A 5960-nucleotide genomic window follows, 5' to 3' on the forward strand; every position below is an offset into this window, starting at 1 on the left:
GGTGGGCTAGAAACCTGCTGAGTGCCTTGGTGTAATCTGCAGAGGCACCTTTGTTCAGTCATGGATGTCTAATTAGTCTCCTTTAAAAAGGAGAAAAGAGGGGTAACTTATGCCTCTAGGAGTGATGCTGATGTTGGAATGATGTCATTCCAACAAAGAGATTCACTCTTTGTTGCATGTAGCAGTGGGTCATTATTATCATTGCTCTATAGTATTTATTGTATAAATATACAAAAAATTATTTATACATTCAACCATTGATAAACGGTCATTCATTAACCGTTGATGAACATATTATTCCAGTTCAGAGCTATTTCAAATAGTACAATAAACATTCTTGTACATTTTGGGGTGCCCTGTGTTTGTATTTCTACTGAGTGAATACCTAGGAGTGGAAGTACTGGCTTATAAGATATGCATACATTTAGCTTTAGTGGAGACTGTCAAACATTTTTCCAAAGTGATTGTACAAATTTATACTTAATTTGCCAGCAGTGAATGAGAGTTCAGTTGCTGTACTCCCTTGCTAAGACTTGGTCACATCTGTCTTTGCTTTGGCTATTCCAGTGAAAGTGTAGTGGTGTTATATTGTCATTTTAATTTGCATTTCTTGATGATTGATGAGGCTAAATATGTTTCATATGTTTATTGGCCATTTGGCTATCCTCTTTGATTAAGTGACTATTTAAGTGATTTGCCTGTTTTTATATTGGGTTAACTGTTTCTTAATGATTTTTAGTTCTTTGTGTATTCTAGATATGAGTCTTTTTATATGAATTACCAACATATTCAATGTTGTGCGGCTTGGGTTTTCATTCTCTTCATGGTGTCTTTTGAGGAATAGGAATTTCCTAATTTTAATGTAGTCTGAATTATTGTCTTATGATTAGCATATTCTATATTCTATTTAAGAAAACTTAGTCTACCTGAGTTGATAAAGATATCTTCTGACTTTTTTCTAAAAGCCTTTGTTTAACTTTTGCCTATATAAGTGTACAATCCACCTGGAATTTATTTGTGTAAGGTGACAATAAAGATTAATTATTCCCACTTGGATATCCAAATAACCAAATAGCACCGTTTATTAAAAAGAGCATTATTTCTACACAATACTGCACTGTCACCCCTGCCGAGCATGAGGTAGTTCTGTGGATGTGGGACTCTTTTCTATTCTATTAAGTTTTTTATCTATTCTTATGCAAACTTCAATCTTTATAATTGGCTTGACACCTGATCGTATAAGTCCTCCAGGTTCTTTCTTTTTATTAATGATCTCCTTGACTGTTTTTGACCTCTTGCATTCTTATATGAATTTTAAAATCAGCTTGTCAATTTCTACACAAACCTACTGAAAACACCATTAATTAGAGTGGTGTTTAATCTGAAGATTAATTTGGGAAAAATTTACATCCTAACAGTTTTAATTCTTCCAATCCATGAAGATGGGGAAAAACAACTTCTCCATTTATTAAGGCTTTTGAAATTTCTTTTGGCAAAGTTTTATAGTTTTCAGTGTAGAAGTCTTGATCATTTATCATCAAATACATTCCTAGATTTGAAGTGTTTTATGCTAATATAAATTTTATCTCTTTTAGTTTAATTTTATTTGCAACTTTTTTGTTGCTGGTATATAAAAATACAATTGATTTCATACACTGACCTTGGATCCAATAACCTGGATAATAAACATTAATTTTAGTTGTTTATCTCTAGATGTTTTTTAAGATTTTCTATGTACACAATCATATTTTCTATAAATAATGACAGTTTTATTTTGTCTTTTTCTAAACCTTATGACTTTCATTTCTTTTTATTGCCTTATTGCATTGATTAAGATCCTCATTTTTATTTTAATAGAAATAATGTTAGTAGAATCCATATAGTGCCCCCAACCTCAGGAAGAAAGTTTTCAGTAATTGACCATTAAATTGACTTCTCTTTTTGACTTGCTAGGAGTCTTTACCGTAAATCAGTATTGTGTTTTATCAAAAGTTTTTTCTCAGTTATTAAGATCATCATTTTATTTATCTCCATTTTCTGTGAATACATTGAATTATATGGACTATTAATGGTAAACTATTGCTAACATTCCTAGGATAAACTTCATTTAATTGTGATGCATTACCTATTTCATATATTACTGAATTTCATTTTCGAATATATTATTTAGATTTTTTACATATATGTTCCTGCTACATGTTGGTCTGTAATTTTTCCTTTCTTATAATTTTCATAACTATTTGGCTGTCAAGGTTATGCTGACCCCATAGAAATACTGAAAAGGGTAGCTTCTTTTTCTGTTTTCTGGAAGAGTATATATAAAATTGAAGTTACTACTTTCTTTACTATTTGCTAGAATTCACCAAAGACACCATCTGGGCTAGGAGTATACTTTATGGAGAGGTTTAAAGTAAAACATTTGATCTCTTTAGTGGATATACAGCATTCTGATTATTCTTTCTTTTTGTGTCAGTTTTGGTAAGTTATATTCTTCAAGGAATTTATTTCATTTAAATGGGCATAAAATTATTTATAATGTCTTTTTAAAATTAATTAATCTATTTATTTAGTTTTTGGCTGCGTTGGGTCTCCGTTGCTACATACAGGCGTTCTCTAGTTGCTGCAAGTGTGGATTACTCTTCGTTTTTGGGCACAGGGTTCTCATTGCAGTGGCTTCTCTTGTTGCAGAGCAAGGGCTCTAGGCACGCGGGCTTCAGAAGTTGTGACATGCGGGCTCAGTTGTTGTGGCTTGTGGGCTCTAGAGTGCAGGCTTAGTAGTTGCGGTGCACAGGCTTAGTTGCTCCGTGGCACGTGGGATCCTCCTGGGCCAGGGCTCGAACCCATGTCCCCTGCATTGGCAGGTGGATTCTTAACCACTGTGCCACCAGGGAAGTCCCTGCATATTTCTTTTTGTTGTTGTTCTCTTAACATTTTTGTTAATATATGGTATAAAGCAGCACTGCTTAATAGAAATGTAATGTAAGCCACGTATATGATTTTAAATGTTCTATTAGCTACACTCAGAAAGTAAAAAGAAATGAGTATTATTAATTTTAATCATATCATTTATTTAACCCAGTATCCAAAACATAGGCAGATTTTGCTTTGCATGGCTCCAACATGCATTAATTTTAGTTATCACCATTTAATTTAATAAAAATTAGTCTTCCAATAACATGGTTCAAATCTCAATTGTTCTGGTATAAAAACTGTGCGTAATTGCATAAAGTACAAAATTCACTGCTATACTTTCAGTCCATGAATGACTATGGAAACAACAGGTGGACATCATTATCAGTGACCAGTCAAAGCATTTCTTTCAAAGTCCACTGGTGATTGGTCAGTGCACATCTGATATTCAGTTCATGCATAGAGAGTGAAGTGTGTGATTGTGTTGCCTCCTTGTCTCTCAGTGTTAAATCCACATGACACTTTTATAAAAATGGATAATCTAAAGAGGGAACTGGCTAATGAGGTGAGAGATCAGCAAAGACATTTTAAAAAGACATTGTTGGAAGTGAAAGCAGGTGTGATTACAAGATGAACAACTGTGTGGGGCCGTTGACACTTCTCCTGTTCAAGAGACTCTAGATGAATAGCCTCAGAAACTTAGTGAAGGTAAACTTACTGACAGAAATGAGGAATGTGGTTGTGACGAAAAGGATGCAGACGACTCAGAAGAAGTGACACCAGCAATAAAATTTCACATTAAAGAAACTTTCAGAGATATTTCATGACATTGGGAAAGCAGTGGATAAAATGCTGGGAACTGATTTCAGAAAGGAACATGATAATTCACCAAGGCTCATAAAAGATGCTCGTCCATATTACAAGTTATATAACAAGAAGGTGGCAGGCCCTGTTCAACCTACTCTTGATATGTTTATTATGAAAAAAAACCTTTTATTCTCAGAGTTCCTAATATTTTAAATTAGTGGGTACCAAATAAATTAGTTTTACCACTTTTTAAATCTGCATCCATTTATAACTGATAGCAAGAATTTTTATTGTTTGGACAAAAAATTCTAAAAGTCACATATCTCATAGCATTGTGGTCAGAAAAGATGCTTGATATGATTTCAGTTTTCTTAAATTTACTGAGGCTTGATTTATGGCTCAAGATTTGATCTATCCTGGAGAATGTTCCACGTGTACTTGAGAAGAAATTGTAATCTGCTGCTTTCGATGGAACATTCTATAAGTATCAATTAAGTCCATCTGGTCTAATGTGTCATTTAAGGCCTCTATTTCTTTATTGATTTTCTGTCTGGATGATCTGTCCATTGGTGTAAGTGGGGTGTTAGAGTCCCCCACTATTATTATGTTACTGTTGATTTCGCCTTTTATGGTTGTTAGCATTTGCCTTACATATTTAGGTGTTCCTATGTTGGGTGAATAGATATTTACAGTTGTTGTATCTTCTTCTTGGATTGATCCCTTGATCATTATGTAGTGTCCTTCCTTGTCTCTTGTAACAGTCTTTATTTTAAAGTCTATTTTGTCTGATATGAGTATTGCCACTCCAGCTTTCTTTTGATTTCCATTTGCATGGAATATCTTTTTCCATCCCATCATTTCCAGTCTGTATGTGTCCCTAGACCTGAAGTGGGTCTCTTGGAGAGAGCATATATACAGGTCTTGTTTTTGTATCCATTCAGCCAGTCGATGTCTTTTGATTGAAGCATTTAATCCATTTTCATTAAAGGTAATTATCAATATGTATGTTCTTATTGCCATTTTCTTAATTATTTTGGATTTGTTTTCGTAGGTCTTTTCTTCCTCTTTTGTTCTCTTGTGATTTGATGACTATTTTAGTGTTGTTTCTGGATGGCCTTTTCTTTTTTGTGTGTGTTTCTATCGTAGTTTTTTGGTTTGCAGTTCCCATGAGGTTTCGATATAGCAGTCTATATACACACAAGGCTGTTTTAAGTTGCTCGTCTTTTACTTCCAAACGCATCTCCCATTTCCTGCCTTTGTATTCTCCTCTTCTCACAGTTGCTGGTTTTGATATCATATTTGTGTGTGGATGCTTTCCTACTTTTACTGTATGTTTGCCTTTATTGGTGAGCTTTCCCATTTGTCATTTCCTTGTTTCTAGTTGTGGCTTCTTTTTTTTTTTTTTTTTCTGCCTAGAGAAGTTCCTTTATCATTTGTTGTAAAGCTGGTTTGGTGGTACTGAATTCTCTTAGCTTTGCTTCTGTAAAGCTTTTGATTTCTCTGTGGAATCTGAATGAGATCCTTGCTGGGTAGAGTATTCTTGGTTGTAGGTTTTTCCCTTTCATCACTTTAAATATACCATGCCACTCCCTTCTGGCTTGCAGAGTTTCTGCTGAAAAATCAGCTGATAACCTTATGGGAGTTCCCTTGTATATTATTTGTTGCTTTTCCCTTGTTGCTTTTAATAGTTTTTCTTTGTATTTAATATTTGTCATTTTGATTAATATGTGTCTTGGCGTGTTCCTCCTTGGGTTTATCCTGTATGGGACTCTCAGCGCTTCCTGGACTGGAGTGAGTATTTCCTTTCTCATGCTAAATATGTGGAATGCTTCATGAATTTGCATATCATCCTTGCACAGGGCCGATGCTAATCTTCTCTGTATCATTCCAATTTTAGTATATGTGCTGCCAAAGCGAGCACTAAAGGTCACATAATAATCATAATTTCCCCCCATTGATTATTTTAACCATTTGTGTAGTTTTGGCTCTTTTATGGTTCTGCACTGTCTTGCAAAGCAAGGACTGCCTATATTATCATTTCAACATACAATCTATGTAAGATTTTGGGATATATTGCATTCTTGTTTTCATACTAAGTCTTCAAACTACCATGATGTGTATTTTACACTTACAGAACTGCTCAATTTAGATCCGCCACATTCCAAGTGCTCAATGGCCACATAGACTAGAGACTACAGCATTTGACAGCACAAATCTGGAGTGTCCTTTCTTTCTAAACCGGA

At 34.3% G+C, this 5960-nt stretch overlaps 1 non-coding gene across 1 annotated transcript; it reads right to left on the minus strand.

Moving 5' to 3' along the window:
• Positions 1 to 5531: 5531 nt before the first annotated feature.
• LOC117199784 (U6 spliceosomal RNA) lies at positions 5532 to 5638 on the minus strand. The gene has a single exon (XR_004481123.1). It is a non-coding gene; the product is annotated as a U6 spliceosomal RNA (small nuclear RNA).
• Positions 5639 to 5960: the final 322 nt, after the last annotated feature.

Source organism: Orcinus orca, chromosome 7 (assembly GCF_937001465.1).
Source record: "Orcinus orca chromosome 7, mOrcOrc1.1, whole genome shotgun sequence".
In the NCBI taxonomy this organism is placed as follows: domain Eukaryota; kingdom Metazoa; phylum Chordata; class Mammalia; order Artiodactyla; family Delphinidae; genus Orcinus; species Orcinus orca.